At 40.9% G+C, this 21150-nt stretch overlaps 1 pseudogene; it reads right to left on the bottom strand.

The window, feature by feature from the left end:
* Positions 1 to 17057: 17057 nt before the first annotated feature.
* On the bottom strand, positions 17058 to 17774 carry LOC101146480 (phosducin-like protein 3; annotated as a pseudogene).
* Positions 17775 to 21150: the final 3376 nt, after the last annotated feature.

Below are 21150 nucleotides of genomic sequence, written 5' to 3' on the forward strand. Positions count from 1 at the left end.
GGATACTGATGAGGCAGGGCCGGTGCATAGGTAGGCTCTGAGTCTCTCTCCTGGGGATTACTTGCCCCTCACTTCCTGCTGCCTCCTCACCTGTGTAGAAAGCATAGGCTGGACTGGAGGGGAGGTTGTCGGAAGCTCCCATTTAGGTATGGATCCTGGCTGAGGTCATTGTTCTCCTTTATCGGCAGCGTGGTAGACTTTCTTCCGGCTCCCATGTCTAATTTTTTTTTGCTGTGAAATCTAAGCAGGTGGATGAGATGTGATTACCTTTCCCAGGTAGCCCACTGCATTAACAGTTATTTCTACCTGGCTGAGAGTTCTCTCAGACTAGACTTAATCTGCTTCCACTCCGAGGCATTCAGAATAAGCCTAATTTTCCTCCTGTGTATATTCCTACAATGATTTTAAAGGGTTATTTTTTCTATTTTTTTTGCATCCTGAGAAAATAGTGGGAAAACTTTTAATTCATCAGTAACCAGTAACATTTGTCATCCTAAATCCAATGTAATACCTTAAATATGCTAGATAAAAAGAATCCTCGTTTATTATGTTATTTAATTTGGGTAGGGTTCTGTTAATTTAGTCTAAGGTTGTGTAAGTGTAGATGCATGCATGCATGCACATGTGCATGTATGTGTGTTGAAGTCATCATTCTGTGCTAGTTCTGACTTTGTGGATCTACCAAGGCCTTGGGGTCTTTTTCACATAAACTGCCAGTAACATCTCCTTCAACCTTCCCTTGTGCAATTGATTTTTATACACTAAAACAGAGCTCTTACATTTTTATTGTTTTAATACTACTCAATTATTTTTAACGATTTTATCTGCATCATAGTTCAATGATATCTTGTTTGTTTTCACTCATTGATCCAACTCGAGTTGGATAACTCTCCATTTCCTACCACTTTCCCCTTGACCAGTCAGCTCCATCCACACTCACCTTCTCGCAGACCAAGCTTGTTCCCATCTCAGGACGTTTGTGCTTGCTGGTCCCCTGCCCGGAATTCTCTTCCTGCAGAATGTCTCCCTCTGCTATTACTCTCTGTTGTCTTTTTCATTATAGTGATTTCCTTCACTTCTTTGTCATGACATGACATTATATTAGATATTTATTTGCTTAATTTTCATCAGCCTTCTTCCTTAGAATATAAAATCTATGAAGTCAAGGTCTTTAACTTTTCACCACTGGATCCCCAAGGACTTGGAAAGTTTCCTGAAACATAATAGATGCTTAATAATCATTGTTTGAATGCATGAATTAAATAGTCTTTTAAATTCTTAATTTGATCAGCCAATTTTTTTTTGGCTCCTCCTTCCAGATTTGTGTCATTGACCACTTTGGTAAAGCTGCTTTCATCATCCACGAAATTGTTGATTAAAAAGTGCTCTACAGGATAAAGGCAATTTCAGAACCACATAGTCCTCTGCCTAATAGTCTCTATCAGGTTTACATCTTTTCAATTATTAAAAAATCTTTCGAAATAAATTCAAGCAACTCTGATTTCATCTCATTTTCCAACATATATTTCTCTATCTTTAATATAAAATATGATCAAAATTCCTTCAAATCACTTAAAGGACCTTCAAAAACTGGCCCCAAACAACCTTTCCAACATTTATATTTCATCACTATCTCCTTTCTACTTCCTTCCCACAGACTTTGTGTCTTTTGTTCTAGTCTCACTAAATGTGTTGTGATTCTTAAAGCATGCCATGGTCCTCATCTCCATGCCTTATATAGGAGTCGCCAGCACCCGGGCTGCGGACCAGTACCAGTCCATGGCCTGTAGGAACTGGGCTGTATATATTACCCAGTCTGTGTCATTTTGTTACAGCAGGAGGTAAGCAGCTAGTGAGTGAGCATGACCACCTGAGCTCTGCCTCCTATCAGATCAGTGGCTTCATTAAATTCTCACAGGAGTGCAAACCTTATTGTGAGCTGCACATGTGAGGGATCTAGGCTATGTGCTCCTTATGAGATTCTAATGCCTGATGACCTGAGGTGGAACGGTTTCATCCTGAAACTGTACCACTCACTTCTCAGTCTGTGGAAGGATTGTCTTCCATGAAACCGTTCCCTGGTGTGAAAAATTTGGGGACCACTGCCTTAGCACACCTGTTCCAGTTACCTGGAATGCCTCCTCTCTCCACCCTCACCTCCAAACAGATGGATCTATCCTTGATGTAGCATAAATGGCACTTCCTTCATGAATCCTTCCCAAACTTCCCCAAGTGATTAATCACGCCCTCTCTTGTTCTCCCTCAGTAATTTTGAAGTTTCTTTAGTATTTTGCCTTTTGTTTCATTATCGCTACCATATTATTTATGGGTCTCTTTCCAGGGATAAAACTTTTATCTCTCCCAGGCTATGGACTTAGATACCCATTAATATCTATTGAATAAAGTGAAAAACATGATGAAATATTTTGTTCACTGTTTGCTGTAGTTTAATGAAAGCAGGTCACACCCAGTGGTACTGACTGACATCCCAGACTGGCTTCTATCAAGGTGGCATTCACCTAGATGAGTTTTGTGGGGTCCATCTTACACTTGCTATCTCAGAAGCCAGAATTTCTGTTTCATTGGAATTGGAATGGGCTTACCTCTCAATGGTAGATTTGCATTGACCAGGTTCACGTAGATGGGTAAAAACCAGAGTACCCGTTATCTACTGCTATGGTTTGAATGTTTGTGTCCCCTCTAAAATTCACATTGAAACCCTACTACAATAGTATTAAGAGGTGGGGTCTTTAAGACGTGATTAAGTATGATGGCTTCAGCCTCATGAACGGGATGAGGTGCCCTTATCAAAGGGCTCCAGGAAGCTAGCTAGGCTTTTTGCTCTTCCACCTTTTACCACGTGAGGTCACAGCAACAAGATGCCATCTTGAAAGCAGAGAGTAGTCTGCACCAGACACTGAATCTGCTGGTGCCTTGGTTGTGGACTTCGCAGCCTCCAGAACTGTGAGAAATGAATTTTTATTGTTTATATATTACCCAGTCTGTGGTATTGTGTTATAGCAGCACAAATGGACTAAAACTTCTGCTTTCTAATGACAAATACAACTCTTCAGACAACTGAAATTCTCAAGTCAATCTATTAGTGCATTATTTCCCTGTAGGCAAGCTATATATCAAGTGATATGCTATGGGACAGAAGAATTACTTGATCTTAAGTATTTCTCAATAAAGGGAGCATGAGACCACCTCCTGCATTAGTGAAATAAGTCCTCTAAGGAAACCATAATGTTTGAGGTTTGTTAGCCAAGACTACCTTCCACGGACAGGTCCCAGAGGATCACCTTCAACTTGGTTGCTCACACTCCATTTCCTGTACAGTTGTGGTCAACTAACATCTCTCTGCCCAACCAGGATCCAAAGAAATGTCACTAAATATCTGGTGATTGTTATATTCATATTTAAATTCCCATTATTCCCATTCATATATTCATGGACACCCTCCTGGTTTGTTTCTAGTCACATTTACTGTGTAAGAATTTAACTAATTTAACTCCAAGAACAATTACATTTACACCTCATTGTCAACCCTAATTAATGACAAGGCTTAAAGGGGCTGAGTGACTAATCAACTTGTCCTGGTCTTATTTCCATTATACTGTTCTACATGGAAATGCTTAATAATTATTCAAACTAGTTCTTCACTTTTTCTATCTGTTTAAAAGTATTTTTTAAAAGACTTAAAAACTTTGATACCCTAGTGACACTTCTATGAATCTATCCTATGAAAATTATCATAGAAGTATAAAAGTTTGTAGCTAGATAGATGTCCATTGCTGCATTGTTTATGATAGTTAATAGTTTTTTTTTAAAAAAAAAACTTAAATGTTGAACAACAGGAAATTTGTTAAATACATTATAACTAAAATCAGTCACCGACGTGATGTTACACAATATTGTTCATCATACATTGTTAAGTGGTAAAAGGCAGATTACTAAACACTGTAAAATAGGATTCTACTTTTTGCAGGCAGAAAGTTTATGGATACACAATAGGAAAAAGACTAGAAGAAAATAAACAAAAATATCTAAAAGAAAGTGGTGTCAGGATTATAAAGATGTCCTCCTTTTTTTTTCTTTTTCTTTTCTTTCTTTCTTTCTTCTCTTTCTTTCTTCCTTTCTTTCTCTCTCCCTTTCTTTCTTTCTTCCTTTCTTTCTTTCTTTCTTGCTTTTTCTTTCTTCTTTCTTTCTTTTTTCTTTTTTTTTTTGAGACTAGGTCTTTCTCTGTCACCCAGGCTGGAGTGCGGTAGTGTGATCATGGCTCCCTGCAGCCACGACATGCTGGGCTTAAGGGATCCTCTCACCTCAGCCTCTCAAGTAGCTGGGACTACAGGCATGTACTGCTATGCCAGGCTATAAAAATTTTTTTTTGTAGAGACAGGGTCTCCCTATGTTGCCCAGGCTGGTTTTGAATTCCTGGGCTCAAGTGATCCTCCTGCCTCAGCCTCCCAAAGTGCTGGGATTCTCTTTTGTTTTTCTGCACAGGTTGAGAATCCCTTATCTGAAAACCCAAAATCTGAAAGGCTTCAATGAGCGTGTCAGCACTCAAAAAGTTTTGGATTTTAGAGCATTTCAGATTTCAGATCTTTGGACTGGGGATGCTCAACTAGTATTTTCTAAAGTTTCTGCAATGAATGTGTATTTATTTAATTGTTTAATGGTTGCCATTAGTATGATGAAAAATTTATTTTTGTAATCTTATTTAATGGTATTTTAATAGGAAACAAAAACTATATGCAACAATATATCAGTATTTTCCTTATGTAACTCTGTATAAGAAAGTTGTTTTATCTCCACTTTACATGTTATTAATTTCCTGTAGTAATATTCTACTGCTGTACTTCTTTAAACTTATTAATCACCTGTATTTCTATTCATATAAAGGCAGACAAGCCTTTTGTTGTTGTTTTCTGGGAGAGATGATTACAAGATATTGAAGATAACGACCCCTATGCAAATATTCAATGGACTAAGCTTAATTTGTGCTACTGTAATGTGATATCAATTATGATTTTGTTTCCCGTGTGGAAGAACAGGCAGTATGCTAAAGCTACAGAAGGTACCTCTTCATAGTTCATCCTCTCCTAATGTTGCATTCATTGGAACAGAGACCGCAAGAGAACAAGGGTAGATCAGCATGAAATGTCCTTCTGCTGGTCAATCAGGAACACTATGCTTGTATGTGAAGTGCAGGAGCAGTTAGATCAAGGAATGTTAACATTTAATTAAAGATCAATTTAGCGTTAATTTAATTTCTAAGTTCAAGGAATTTAAAGCCAGTGTGGTTAAAAATAATGAAATATAAAGTCCGCTGGTTCTGTGTATGCTCTTCTATTCTCATCCTCATATACATCTCTTCCCTTTGGAGTTCATTCACTCGCTGCTGACCTCCCTCCCAGACACTTTTACTCTGTCCAGTGGAATGTTCTCTTGCTTGCAAATAAACTCCACATCATTCTCAAGCTATTTAAAGACGTTTTTTTGACCGAGCACAGTGACTCTCGCCTGTAATCCCAGCACTTTGGGAGGCCGAGGCAGGCAGATCACTTGAGGTCAGGAGTTCGAGACCAGCCTGGCCAACATGGCTAAACTATATCTCTGGTAAAAATACAAAAATTGGCCAGGTCATGGTGGTGCCTGCCTGTAATCCCAGCTACTTGGGAGAATGAGGCAGGAGAATCACTTGAACCTGAGAGGCAGAGGTTGCAGTAAGCAGAGATTGCGCCACTGCACTCCTTGGAGATAGAGTCGGACTACATCTCAAAAACAAAACAAAACAAAACACACACACACACACACACAAAACAGCATTGACAATTTCTGTTGTCTTAACAAAACCCGGCTTTCATCCAAGGATACTGCTTGGCTTCCTTTACCACTCTGCCCAGCAAAGGGTGCTCATTCTTCCATGAGCCCAACACCTCTAGGTCTGGGAGGAGTGGGCCAGATCCTCCTAGCCCCACACTGTTGCTCCTACACCACTGATCTCACAGTGCCGGCCTCATGGGCATGTGTCCAGTGCAGTTACACAGGGCCTCGTGCACAGGTGCCCCATGCTTGGGGTTTCATACTTTGCAGTTGCCGTCTTGAAACTCTTAACAATTATAGGCTGATTCATACCTCCTCCAAAATTCTTATAAGGTTGTAACCCTCAGTACCTCAGAATACAGTGACTTAACTTGAAGACTGGGCCTTTAAAGAGGCAATTAAGGTTAAATAAGGTCATTGGGGTGGGCCCTAATCCAATAGGATTGATATCCTTATAAGAAAAGGTTAAGACACAGACAGACACAGGTAAGACCATGTAAAGACAGATGGAGATGGCCATTTACAAACCAAAGATAGAGGCCTCAGGAGAAACAAAACCTTGATCTCGGACATCTAGCCTCCAGAAATATATTTCTGCTGTTTAAGCCACCCAGCCTGTGGTACTTTGTTATGATGGCCCTAGAAAATGAATACAACAATTTTACCTTTTATTTTGTGTTTTATCAGTGAGGTCTGATGGGATGCTGGGGCATGCACCAGGGGCTCGAAGCCTTGGCTCATGTGGACTCCTGCCCCTTGCTGCCTCCCCACCTCTCCAGGTCAGGTTCTTGGCCTCCTGTTCCCTGCCCCCTGGGTCCTGTCCAGCCTGCCTCTTTCTGTCAGATCCTCAGGCAGTGACCAGGTCGTGTCAGTGGAACAAGCCCACCTGTGTTCTGCCATTGCCTTCTGCTCCTGTTGGGAGACTGGATGCAGGTGCAGGTGGGGCAGAGGTTAAGTGAGCATCCTTGGTGGCATCTTTGGGTGGAGCATGGCAGCACCATCTTCCCTCCAGGATGGCAGTGCCACACTGTGTTTGTGGGCAACTTGTCAGGGCTAAGTGTAGTGAATGCTTGTAACTTTATGTTGCCTCAGCATCCATTGTTAAATACAAGTTTAACTTTTTCATTCCAGAAATAAGGCTCAGTCATGCTTGACACAGTTTCCAGTACTATTTCTCACTCCAATGGCTCCAGCTGGTAGCCAGAGATAAAAACTGGAAGAATCTCTCACCCAGCAAGCTGGGCTCCCAGCCTTCATGCTGCTTTCTTTAAATGAAACATTCATTCTGTTTTTTACTGGTACATAATATTATACATTTTATGGAATACATGTAATATTTTAATACAGGTATACAATGTGTGATGATTCATTGTATACATGTAGTTCAAATATTCACACATTGTATACATGTATTTCAAATATTCTCTATTGAAAATTTCAAATATTCCACATTCTCTATTTTCTCGCTATTTTGAAATATACAATATACCGTTGTTACCCTACCGTGGTATTGAACACCAGAACTCATTCCTTCCATCTAACTGTATGTTTGTACCCATTAACCAATCTTTCTTTATTTCTCTACCCTGTTCCCCACATGCACCCCCTTCCCAGCTTCTGGGAACCATCATTCTACTCTCTACCTCCATGAGATCAACTATTTTAGCTCTCACATATAAGTGAGAACATGCAATATTTGTCATTCTGTGCCTGGCTTATTTCACTTAACATAATGATTTCCAGTTCTATTCATGTTCCTGCAAATGACAGACCATTCAGACATTGGCCGTCGAACTCAAAGTGACCACCTTTCAGTCACGACCTCCTGGAACTAGTACCTGCTTGCTTTAAACCCACCAATTAAAACTCCCTGCAGGAAATCTGTTTGGATAATGCCCTGTACCCAGTAAAGGCGTTGGCCCCTGGGTCCCTTCTCTCTCTGCCTGAGCTTGCTGACCATGTGCGTGTGTGTGTGTGTGTGTGTCTGTGTGTGTCCTCCAGGCATGGTGTGTACCACCCCACGGTCTGTATGCACTAAAAACTCTTAACCTTTCACATGATGGTTGTGTCATCGAAGCTTGCATGCAACCCCTAATGGTGAGCCCAAGGAGATGCATGCAAGTGGATCCCCTACTGATGTGCTTCTGTCTGGTCTGCTGATGGCTGCTAGAAACAGTAGCTACCAGCCAAGTTGCTAGAAAAACTCAAAACACTTCATTCAAAACAGACAGACTCTTGCCAATCCTGATCCAGGTCCCAAGGACATCCTGATGTGGAGGTTGCCACTCCTTGATTCTTCCCCTTCTGCTGTGGGTGGGGGCGGTGGCCTGTGGGAATGAGGAGGTGGATCTCCCTGTCTCCAGCTGGGGTGCAGCACTTCAGGGGAGGTAGAACTCAGAAGCCAGTGGGCCATGCACTGAGTCAGGGGACAGAGCCCCCACTGGGTGTCTCTGCACCCCCTCTGCAAATATCCCCATGTCTGAGGGAACAAGAAATGAAATATCAAATAAAAACACCATGACAGGTCAAGAGAGAGAAAGACTGCAGAAGGAAACGGTTTCATATTTCAGTACCTTTAATGGCGCTATATTTAGGCCCCCCATTTTTGTTTTGCACAGCGTCCATCAAATTACATAGGCAGTCCTGCCCAGCCCCATACAAAACAGTCTCCACTTTTAGGGCTCATACAATTTGGTGATTTCACCCTCTGTATCTCTGCTCAGTACCCTTGCTTCTGGACATACAATCTACTCTCTTAGCTAGTATCTTTATCCCCACTCCCAGCTACCATAGTTTACTCATCCATTATCAACATGCCAGCGCATGTACAAAACTAGTTCTCTAAAAACAAAACAAAGCAAAACAAGCAAACAAACAAACAGGCAAACAAACTAGCTCTCTGTTTTACTGACCTTGAAATCCACTCTGGAAGAACAATTCCCTCTTGTAGGCCACCCTTATCCTTTTCATCACCCAATAGCTCCACCTCTCAGCACCAGAAGGAAATGTGAAGGTTTTGGGCAAGTCAACCAGCTGTGTGATACCACACAAGTTAGCTGCTGTATTGGAGCTTCAATTTCTTCATCTGTAAAGTAAGGAGAATAATATTAACTTTATAGGTTTTCTGTAAGGATTAAATACAATTCTATGGATGACATGCTTAGCATGGTGCCAGGCACATAAGACGTTCTCAAGAGATGGCTAGCGCTTTCCTCTTCAATCACAAACTCCTGTCTCTGGGCTCTCAGTCTCTTGCCCCCATCAGAACTGACCTCCAACACCAAGACCCCCGGCCCCTCCATGTCTCCATTTTCTGTTACTTTATCATTACACCATCCTCACCTCCACCCTCAGGCTTTATGTCCCTAATTTTTATTTATTTATTTATTTTTTAAATTTTTTTTATTTTAGCAGCATCCTATTTCTTTTCTGCCTTATCTGATCTGCAAAATGCTGGCCCTGGGATCTGCGTTTTCTGTTTCTGTGCCTGGGTGCTGTTAAAGTCACCGCAGCACCCAGCAGACACATGCCACTACATATTCATGGGTTCCCCTTGGGTTAGTTTCTTTCTGCTGCTTAGGGGTCTTTTTGCTTGTCCCAGGCCATCCATCACCCCTTACTCCACAACAGTTGTTAGAAGGCTTCTCTTCAAGCCTCCTTGCCTTTTCTATCCCTCTGGCTCTCAGGCACTGCCTCTGCTTTCAACTGCAGAGAAAAAAAATAGCAGGTATTGGGCTTAACTCTTCATTCCTGCTTTTGCTTATGGACAGAGCCACAGAACATGCATTCCTCGCTCCTGCCTCCCGTCCTTATCTTCTTGCCTAATCCAAATGTTTTCTTCTATGCTCTTGATCCCTTTTCTGTCCTTTATTCAATCAATCATCTTTCCTACTTTATCTTCAGCCACTTATTTTTCATGTCTGCTTCTCCTGAACACATAAACATAGCTTTTTCAATATTTAGGAGGAAAACCCCTTCTTTCATCATATATCTTCATGTAACTTCCGCTTCTTCTTAGCCAGGCTCTTTGATAAAGCAAGCGCTGGCTTGCTCCTTCTTTCACTTCCTGTTTGTTCCTCAGCTCCTACATAAAGGGTTTGCCCTCCACTCCATTACCATTTCTCTCTCTCAGAAAATCCATGGCATCCTGGCTGCCAATCATAATGATCAAAATTTAGGCTTCACCTCACCTGATTTCTCTGCGGCATCTGATATTGTTGAATACTTTCTGGAAGGTCTCTCTCTCTCTCCCTCCCATTCCAGGAGATGGCTGTCCCTTGATTCTATTTCTACCGCTTTGTCCCTTCCCCCTCTACCTTCTTCATTTCCTCCTCTGTTTCCTCAGAGGCTGCCATTCTCTGGGCTTCTATTAGGTTGGTGCAGAAGTAATTGTGATTTTTGTCATTAAGGTAATGGGTTTTACCTCGCCACTGCTGTGAACAGAGGTGTTATTTAAAGGTAACTGCCACTCCAGCCCTGCTGGGTATTCGTAAGATCTCAACCACACGTGCTACGTCCCGTCAGCTGGGAGTATTTGCTGTAGAGATGTTTGGGCCCACTGGCTCTTCTTTCTATCCATAATCACAACATTTTAAACTGTTGCTTATTCTCTAGTTCCTCTTGTGTCTAAGCCACTTCCCAGTTCTGTCTTTGCTCCCTGACTTAAAAAATCTTCTAGTCTGTCTGACATGGTCTTTCAGAGGGCTGCAAATAGTTAAAGAAGCCCATTTTTATACAGTCTCTTGTATCTATGGGAGGGCTGGTTCATACTAGCATTCTGACTGTGGTTTGAGCAGTATTTGTTACCTCCATTAATATTCAAGAACAGTGTTTGGGGGACATTATCCCCAAAGACCAGATTAAAGACCAGACCCTGTCGCGTGTCATGGCTTGGTCCTTGCCTACTTTTCTAACCCTATCCATTCTCCTGGAAGTGCTCATTCCTCACCAAATAAAACCACTGGCAGTTTCCAGGAGGCACCAAGCTGCTCAAGCTCTTTGTGTGAATGGCCTTTCTCACTTCTACCCTCCTCTGTCCAGCCACCCTACCTCGCTCTCCTCCAGCCCATTGCCAAGTTAACTACTTCCACTCTCTCACTCGTAGCTCTGATCAATCTTTTCTACAAATGCTTGCTTCTCAACTACCATCCTAAACTTCACTTTCAATCATGTCTTTGTCTCCAGAGCCCAGCCAGGCAGCATCTGCTGATTGGCTAAATAAGTGAACAAAGCTGGAGGAATGCTTCATTAGAATTCCACTAGGGGTCACTTTCTCTACATTCCAGGAAGAAATAGTGCAGGCACTTTGCAAATCAACTTTCTGAAAAATACAGCTTTGTTTAATTTTTAAAGTAATTTGTTGTTTATTTAATGGAAACTGAAATTCTCCATGTTGTACAAGCCTCGAAGCACCGTGTGATTGCAAGGTCTTTCTGGTTTTATGGATAATGTCAATATTCATGTTTGTGTAAAAAACTGAAATTGAACATGGCATTTAATTTTGCATATTAATAATTCAGATCACTGAATTTATATGAAAGTTGCTTTCCATTTTTAGCTTAATAGCTTTAGATAAGGTTAATATTTAATTAGTTCATTTCAAACATGTTTCTAAATTATCCCAAATATCTGTTCTAAACCTTTATTTCTTTTCTACTTATTTTCATTTAATTTCAGTTGCAAAATTAATGATGTATTCCTACTGATCATCTTGATCTGCCTTATATCACAGAGATTTTAATAAGGGGAGCCGAAGAGAGGGAAAGTGATTTTACTAGTAATTAGTAGCCACTAAAATGCAATACAAAGACATGTAGCACAGACAAAATGTTCTAATATTTCAGTTACTTCCTTAAATGCAAGATTCTTGAGGGGCCTCCAAAGCAGCCAAGGTATTAAGTTTCTGTTTTTAAGGAAAAATATTGCTCTTAGCAACATTAAACATAGCATAGTAAATAGTTAAACACTAAGCTATATTTCCTGTCAAACTTTTAAGACACACAGAGATATCAACAAATGATGAACTACCATGAGGTAAGTATATGGACAGAACATGCAACAGGTGCCATTGGAGCACAGGGAGGAATTACGTAAAGATGGTTTCCTGGCAGAGTGGGTTGCAAGGGATATTTCCTGTAAGCTTTGGGCAAACATAACAGAAGTCTCCCTTTCTAATGACTGTGTATGGGCTTGAGCCATTTCTCCAGAGTATGTCAGGGAAACTCCATCTACATTAAGTAAACCCATTGTGTGTGAGCATACTGCATAGAGATTTTGGTATTAGAAATACTCTTACTACTTTGGCACAACCTCAACATTCAGCAAACTGGAGGAGGGCCTTGCTTCTTCACCGTGGTTTTATTTTATTTTATTATTATTTTTTGAGATGGAGTTTCACTCTGTCACCCCGGCTGGAATGTGGTGGCTTAATCTCAGCTCAGTGCAATCTCCACCTCCCAGGTTCAAGAGATTCTCCTGCCTCAGCCTCCCAAGTAGCTGGGATTACAGGTGCCTGCCACCACACCCAGCTAATTTTTGTATTTTTAGTAGAGATGGGATTTCACTATGTTGGCCAGGCTGGTCTCGAACTCCTGACCTGAGGTGATCTGCCCACCTCGGCCTCCCAGAGTGCTGGGATTACTACAGGTGTGAACCACCACGCCTGGCCATCACCTTGGTTTTCTGCCCATATCTGTGCCAATTCTGGAAAGAATTCTTGGAACAATCATGATCTGCATGAGTTCTATGATGAATCCCTAAAGCATGGGTTTGCCACATAGTTGGAAGCCATTTCTGTGTCCTCTATCTGGAATGCTCCACCTGCCCACAATGCACTGAACTCTTCCTCTTTTCCAGACATTAACAGAAAGGTGACTACAGGCTTGGGCTGTATCCTTTCCTCTGAGAAAACCTTCTTTGACCTCTCAGATGAGGTTAAAGATCTGTTTTAGGTGCTCTGTTAGCTCTAGACACTTCCCCTTTGTAGCATTTATCACTGTTGCACTTTGCATTGGGTTTCTGGTCATTATTGAATATCCGTGTCCCAGACTCAGCTAAAAGCCCCAAGAGAGCTCCAGGTGTGTCTCTGCTCACCTGTACCTAGCAGAATGTCAGGCATGAAATAAGCATTCAATAAAGATTTGTTGAATAAATAAACTCAGATATGATATGAATGTCCTAAAGGACGAATAAATAACTATTTAAGCTGCCACACCGATGGGTTGTTCTGGCAAAAGAAAGAACAAATGTATGCCAGCCTTTCTTCCCAGTGAGACTTATGGGAAAGGTGAGCAGAGGTCCTCTGACTTTGAGTTCTGCTTAGAGAAAAAACTCTATCTTCAGTTTCTATTAAATCTTTTTTTTTTTTAATTTCGAAATGGAGTTTTGCTCTTGTTGCCCAGGCAGGAGTGCAATGGCATGATCTTAGCTCACTGCAACTTCTGCCTCCTGGGTCCAAGCGATTCTCCTGCCTCAGCCTTCTGAGTAGCTGGGATTACAGGCGTGCATCACCAGGCCCAGCTAATTTTTTTTTGTATTTTTAGTAGAGGCAGCGTTTCACCATGTTGGCCAGGCTGGTCTTGAACTCCTGACCTCAGGTGATCCACCTGCCTTGGCCTCCCAAAGTGCTGAGATTACAAACATGAGCCACTGTGCTCAGCCAGATTTTATTGAATCTTTCAAGGCAGAGCTCTAGGATCTAGAGTCTATGTTTTTTTTGTTTGTTTGTTTTTTTGTTTGTTTAGACAGAGTCTCACTCCTATCGCAAAGGCTGGAGCGCAGTGGCATGGTTTTGGCTCACTGCAGCCTTGACCTCCCAGGCTCAGGTGATCCTCCCACCTCAGCCTCCCAAGTAGCTGGGATAACAGGTGCAAGCCACCATGCCTGGCTAATTTTCTGTATTTTTAGTAGAGACAGGGTTTTTCCATGTTTCCCAGGTTGGTCGTGAACTCCTGAGCTCAAGTGATCCACCTGCCTCGGACTCCCAAGGTTCTAGGATTACAGGTGTGGGTCATTGCGCCTGGCCCAGGGTTCCGTATTTAGGAAAGTTTTGGAATGGAAAGAGAGGGTCCTGGATTATGCTGGATAGATGGGATTGAGCAAAGGGTAGCCAAAATGTTCTACATAATAAAGAAACAGGAATGTTAGCTATTTTCCTTTGCAGCCCAAGAAACTTGTGATTTGTAATTCTAGATGCAGGGAAGAGACTAGATGGGAAAACAGACTCTGTGGGAAGGAATGGGCCTCTAGAATTTATCACCAAGTGAGAGATCTAATGCTATTACTCATTTTCCTTCGTCTACTACTACTGGCATCATTTACTATGTCAATAGCTATTCTGTGTTCAAATACACTATTTATGTGATCCTCAGAGGAATCCCAGAAGCATATTTAGGATTATCACCATTTTACAAAGGAGGAAACAAAGACTCATCAGTTAAGTAACTCATTCAAGGAGGCACATCCAGTAAGGGGCTACTCATATGCTATCCTGCATTGAGGAAGGAAAAGGCATTTTAATGGTAGTGTTTGTTCCCTGATGGTAATTTAAATAGTTTCTTGTTTTGAGTTTCTTTGACCCATTATCCCCAACTCTTTGAAAAAGCCTTAGGTACCACCAGATGGAGCAGGTTTACATTATCAGTGCTTTGGGAAAGAGGGAGAGCTGTGCCTTAGCTTAGGGTAAAGAGAAAGGACAGCAGAGACAAGAAACAAGACAGCTGTGGGGATGGAGAATTGAGCACAGTAGGAGGTGATGAACACTAAAGACAAAGCTTCCCCCTCTCCCTGTACCCTGATAAACATTGTAGAGATACTAGACTTTCTGCAATTATATGAGAGGGAGGACTGAGTTATTTTATTTGGATCTTACCAGATAGGTCAATCCCCGAAGGCCCAAGGATTTGGGAACACCTATTTCTCCTGTTGTCTCAGAGGTAGATGCATGCCCATTGGTGCTTGACTGCCAGCTCTAATCTGGTCTCTCTTTGGTCTCTGCTGAAAAGACTCTACACCTGGACCCAACAAAGACAGTTCTTCCTTGTCCCCATTTTGCTGCCTTTCTGCCAGCGTCCAAATTCACCTGTACTTGATTTTTCTAACATTCCTCCATGCTACTGAGCCTTTCTTTGTGCCACACTGACCAGGGAGGTTCACCTCCTGCCCAGAATATGGGCATTTTCTCAGATAACTTTTTACATTTTTAGATCATGTCAAAAGCCTATAATGTTCTGGGCAAAAAGGAAGGTGGTTTACTAACAATTATAGGTTCAGCCTATTATACAGACATAATAGGTCCCTGTTTAATGGGAGAAGAAACTGAGGCTTTCAGAGGTTGGCTGCCTTGCCCAGTTCACGCCACTGGTAAATAGTAGACAAGTAATGACAAAATAAAATCATTAACCCATTCCTTTAGATTTGTTTTAAATTTAAATTTGTTTAAAATAAATTTTTTGCTATACTTTTATAAATGTTTTCTTGTGAAATAAACATACATACAGAAGCTGCAAGAAGCTTGAAGGTACAGCTTAAATTATCACACACAAAAAACCACCCATGTAACTACCATTCAGACCCCAAAATAGCATGTTGTTAACATTTCAGAAGTCTCACAAGTCCCTTTCTAATCAAAATCTCCAGATTCACCCCAAAGGAAAACATTACATGACTCTTATTATAACCAAATTCTTTTTTCAAAAAAACCTCAATTTTTAGGAGCTTTATTGAGATACAATTCACACACTGGACAATTCACTAAAGTTTACAATTCAATGCTTTCTAGTATACCCACAGAGTTGTGCAACCACCACTATAATCCATTTTTGTTTTTGTTTTTGTTTGTTTGTTTATTTTGAGATAGAGTCTTACTCTGTCACCCATGCTGGAGTACAGTGGCACAGTATTGGCTCACTGCAGCCTCTGCATGCCGCCAAGCAATTCTCCTGCCTCAGCCTCCAGAGCAGCTGGGATTACAGGTGCCTGCCACCACACCCAGCTACTTTTTGTACTTTTAGTAGAGATAGGGTTTCACCATGTTGGCCGGGCCGGTCTCGAACTCCTGACCTCAAGTGATCAGCCTGCCTCGGCCTTCCAAAGTGTTGGGATTACAGGTGTGAGCCACTGTGCCTAGCCATCAATTTTAATTTTTATTTTATTTGTATTACCCCATACCCACTCCTCAGCCCTAGCCAACTACTAACCTACTTCCTGTCTCTAGAGATTTGCCTATTCTGGATGTTTCAAATAAATGTTTAATACAATATGTGGTCTTTTGTGACTGTCTTCTTTCACATAATATGTTTTCAAAGTTCATCCATGTTGTAGCATGTATCAATACTTCATTCCTTTTTATTGCTGAATAATATTCCATTGTATGGATATAACACATTATCTACTTATCAGTTGATGGGTATTTGGGGTGTTTGCAGGGACTTCAACATTGCATAGCTTGTTTGTGAAAGATTTTGGCTATTATGAATAATACTGCTACGAACATTCATGTACAGATTTTTGTATGGATATGTTTTCCATTATCTTGGGTATATAACTCAGAGTGGAATTGCTGAGTCATATGGTAACCCTAAATTTAACATTTTGAGAAATTGCTAAACTGTTTTCAAAGCAGTTGCACCGTTTTGCAACCCCATCAGCAATGTATGAGGGTTCCAATTTCTCTACATCCTTGCCAATATTTGTTATTTTCTGTTTTTTTTTTTTAAGTATAGTCAACTTTTGGGTGTGAATTGGTATCTCGTAGTTTTGATTTACATTTCCCTGATGAATGACATTGAACATCTTTTTATATGACTGTTGTTCATTTGTATGTCATCTTTGGAAAAATGCCTATTCAAATCCTTTGCCATTTAAAAATTGAGTTGTTTATCTTTTTATTGTTTAGTTGTAACAGTTTTTTATATATTCTGAATACTAGTCTCTTATCTGATACATAATTTACAAAATATATTTCTGAGTTGTCTTCATTTTCTTTCTTTTCTTTTTGTGCCATACCAATAACTGGTTTTAATTTTTTTAAAAAAGGAAATACTATAATTTTTAAAAAGAGTTCCAAAAAATTTAACAGCATTTCCAGCAATGATTATTTCTGAAATAAAAAGATATGAAACATAATTTATACAAAACTAAAAACCAAAAGCATTCCTTCTTGCTTTTTCCTTTTTAAAAAAATCCAGACCATTTGTCACAAGAAAGTTCGGCAAGTTACAGCAGCTGCAGCCTCAGTCACCCTCAGAATTGCTGTCCTTCCTCCTGGGGACAGAGCACCTCACTGAGGACAGCAACATGTCTTCAATCGGTTTCTTAGGATTTGCCTCCAGGTCTATCTTAGTTGCTCTAGATTCAGTTTCCACTCCAACTCATCTCTCGACAGGTTCATGCCGCCAAACACCAGAGGACTGATAAACTGAGCCTTGATATCTCCTTCCAGGTAAACAAATATCATGGGCAGATTCCTAACAGGATAATTGGGTATGCAGGTTGTTGAAATAGCTTTGATAAATTTGACACCAGGAAACTTCCTGGCAAGTCCACCGAGGTGCTGATTTATCAGGGCACAGAGGGGAAATTCCTTGTTTTTAAAGGTGCAAGATTACCCGCAAACCCTCACCAGCTTTGGTAACTTCTTGAACATAATCCTTTCCTGAGATCTCCAAAACTTCTCCAGATTTATTCTTCAGTTTAGTTGCTTTCTACTCAGCTAGTCTCTGCTGTCTGTACATTTCAATAGCATGTTCATCCTCCTCATTAAATTTGTCTTCATGATCCTCCAGCTCTTCCAAAGTCATATCTTCATACATTTTCACCACTGACTGCTGGAGGATGCGCTGCTCCTCTTCTGCCTTGTTTTCCAATTCTTTCAGACTTTCCTTGGGGGGCGAGATGCCCTTTTTGCGTAAGATGTCATTCCACTCAGTGTCTGTGTTGGGGCCCTACATCTTGTTTTCAATGAGTTGTCTTCATTTTCTTGATGTCTATTGAAGTACAAAAGTTCTAAATTTTGATTAAGTCTAATTTCTCCATTTTTCTTTTGTTATTTATATTTTTGATATATGAAAGCAACCAGTGCTTAATCTAAGAGTGACTCTGATTTTTTCTGAGTTTAATTTTTTCAGTTCTTACTTTTAGGTCTATGATCCATTTTGAGTTAATTTTTGTATATGCTTTGATATGTGTTCAACTTTGTTTTTTTGCATGTGAATATCCAATTATAGAAGTACTTTGTATATTCTGGTTATAAGCCCATATTGGTTTTATGTGCAGCAAAAATCTGCTCTGTGGCTTGCCTTTCACTCTTTTGGTGGTGACTTTTAGATAATATAAACTGATAAAGTTGAGTGCATTAAAATTAAGAGTTTCACTGGGTACAGTAGCCTGTGATCCCAGCACTTTGGGAGGCTGAGGCAGGAGAATCGCTTGAGTCCACAAGTTCTAGACCAGCCTGGGCAACATAGCAAGACCCCCATCTCTACCTAAAATAAAAGAAAAAAAATTAAGAATTTCTGTTGATCAAAACCCCTTAGGAGTGGGCCTTCCTGATTGGCCTCCCATATAATATTCCAGGCTTATCTCCTATGTGTACCATCTGTTTTAGCCACGGTAAATTATTTTCCTCTCTCTAAATACATTCTGTCCATTTCCAACTCTGACTCTAACTAGAAACACTTCTGTTTTCACATTTTAAAGTCGTATTCATTGGCCGGGTGTGGTGGTGCACGCCTGTAGTCCCAGCTACTCTGGAGGCTGAGGCAGGAGATTCGCTTGAACCCAGGAGGTAGAGGATGCAGTGAGCAAAGATCGCACCACTGCACTCCAGCCTGAGCAACAGAGTGAGATGCCATCTCAAAAATACATAAATAAATAAATAAATAAATAAAGTTTTATTCATTTTTAAGGAGAGCTTAAATAATACTCATCTGTGCTAGGTGTTGTTGCTACAAAGGTGGGCAAGACAGAGAATCCCTGTCTTCTCTACATTATAATAATGGGATTAGATAATCAAGAAAGCAATTTAAATGAAATGTTATGAGAACTTTGATAGGAAAACTATGTTATAGGAGCATTTATCTGTTATTACATATGAAGAGCTCAGAGTAGTACCTGGCTTGCAGTGAGCACTATAATTTTTATCATCATCATTTTTATCATTAGGATAAGTGTCTCTACAGAATGAAAAACTTTTCCTCTAGAGGGATTAGGGAAGCGTCCTTAGAGAAATTTGTACCTGTAAAAGACCTGAAGGCAAGAGAGAACCCGACATATGAGATAAACCACACCAGGTCAGTAGAGCTGGAGCTTAGCATGATGTGAAAGAGGGCAGTGGCCAGAGAGAAGAGAAACTCAGGAGTTATGCACAAGCCAGCTCAGAAAGGACTTTTTCATCATGTTTTCTGCTACGGGCCATGAGAAGCCATTGATGGGATAAATTTTTAGGATGACTCTTGCGTGCATTGTGGAGAATGGGTCAGAAAAGCACGAGAAGGGAATCGGCAAGACCTTCTAGGAGGCTGTTCGGGAAGAAGCCATGGCAGCCTAAACTGGGATAGTCCAGGAGATGGAGGGAAGTGGGCAGAACAAGCATATTTTTCAGAGGTAGAATTTGTAGAACTATAAATTCTATGAAGGAATCAAAGGGCAGGTGGGGAAGAGAGAGGCAGGGGTTGAGGTTGCCTCTAAGATTCTAGCCTGAGCAATCAGGTGGAGGAGAGTACCATTCAAGGTGCTAATGAACTCTGTTGGAGGGACTGGTGCCACAGATAGGTCATGAGGTTTCTTCATGACTCCAGCAGTTGACATGGATCATGCCTTTCTCAGGTCTCATTTAGTATGTCATTTCTATTTCTGTCATAATACACAGTAGGGCCGTGGACTGTTAGAGCTGCATGGGATCTCAAAGATTAGCAACAACTTCATTTCATAGGATCTTCAAGAGTCACGAAATTCCCCAGCCTTCTGTGGTCCCCCTAAACAAAATATCTCAGGAACATATGGTGTGTAATTGCAGGAAATACAATCATGTCCCAGCTATTTCTGAGTGTTCCAAGGAGGATGTTTCCACAGCCAGTTGTCACCTATAAACCACCAGCACTCCTGTTAGTTGCTTAGCCCTCTGTCCATCACCTCCTTGCCTCTCCATTGACTTTGGGAGTACTTCCATAACTTTGGGAGCTCTATCTGGGCTATTTCACTCTTCCCAAACCTACCTCTCCAAGATAAATTCTGCTGTATTTTTCCAGTACTATTTTTTTTTCTTCCTGACATCCATCCTTTATTTTGATGACAGGCTAGAAATCCCAAAAACTTAAGTGACTTCAACGTTGCATAGCTTGTTTGTGAAAGATTTTAGACCAGAATGTTTTTTCCTGGGACTTCTGACTTCCAGTCCAGTATATGTGTCGTACAAGTCTCTCTTGTCTTCTAGCCTGGGAGCTTCTTGAGGACATGGAATGTTCACTAGCTCATCGCATAACCTGGAACGTGGACTATGCCCAGTGAATGTTTGCTGGATGCGCATGCTTTATCCACATTCCTTCAACATTATTTTAAGCCCAAGCTGTTGGGTTTTTCCCTCCAGCACCAGTGACCAACCATGACCAGCAGACGACAGCAGAGGTGGAAAAGCACTGGCTCTGGAGGGGCTAAATGAAGTGTTGGAACCAAGTCAAAGAAGGAAACATCAAAAACAGAGACATGGAATACAAAACATAGGGTGCTAGATTTAGCAAATAAAAATACAGGATGCTCTGGGCCACACTTATATTAAAAATTATTCATTGTTATTTGAAATTCAAATCATCTGAGTGTCTTATATTTTACCTGCAACTCTGACAAGTACTACTGCACCTGAACCTGATACTCAAGAAGTGGCAATGGTCCTTATCAGAAATATATTGGAAGGAAATTGATAGGGAAGGTGCGTGGCAAGCTTACAAAAATCAAACGTGAGTGCTCATCACACAGGAAACTGGCTGACTAAAGTTCAGCCAATATCAAAGGCTGCCCTGGTGAAAAAGACTTTGCAGTGGACCCTGGAGTGATCAGGGTGACATATCCTTCCTCTCTTATTTCCTGTATAAGATATGATCCTTCATGCAAACAATGCAACAGATGAAAACAGAGGAAAGAGGCTGGGCAAAATCATAGATTGAGTAATAATTGTTTAATTCCACACTCTGTTATAACTTCAGTTATAACTTGTATCAATCTTCCTTCCTTTTTTTAAAAACAAAACAAAACAACAACAACAAAAAAAACAGGGTCTCACTCTGTCCCCCAGGCTGGAGTGCAGTGGTGCAACCAACTGGGTCTACAGGT

This window comes from Gorilla gorilla, chromosome 10, assembly GCF_029281585.2.
Source record: "Gorilla gorilla gorilla isolate KB3781 chromosome 10, NHGRI_mGorGor1-v2.1_pri, whole genome shotgun sequence".
NCBI lineage: Eukaryota > Metazoa > Chordata > Mammalia > Primates > Hominidae > Gorilla > Gorilla gorilla.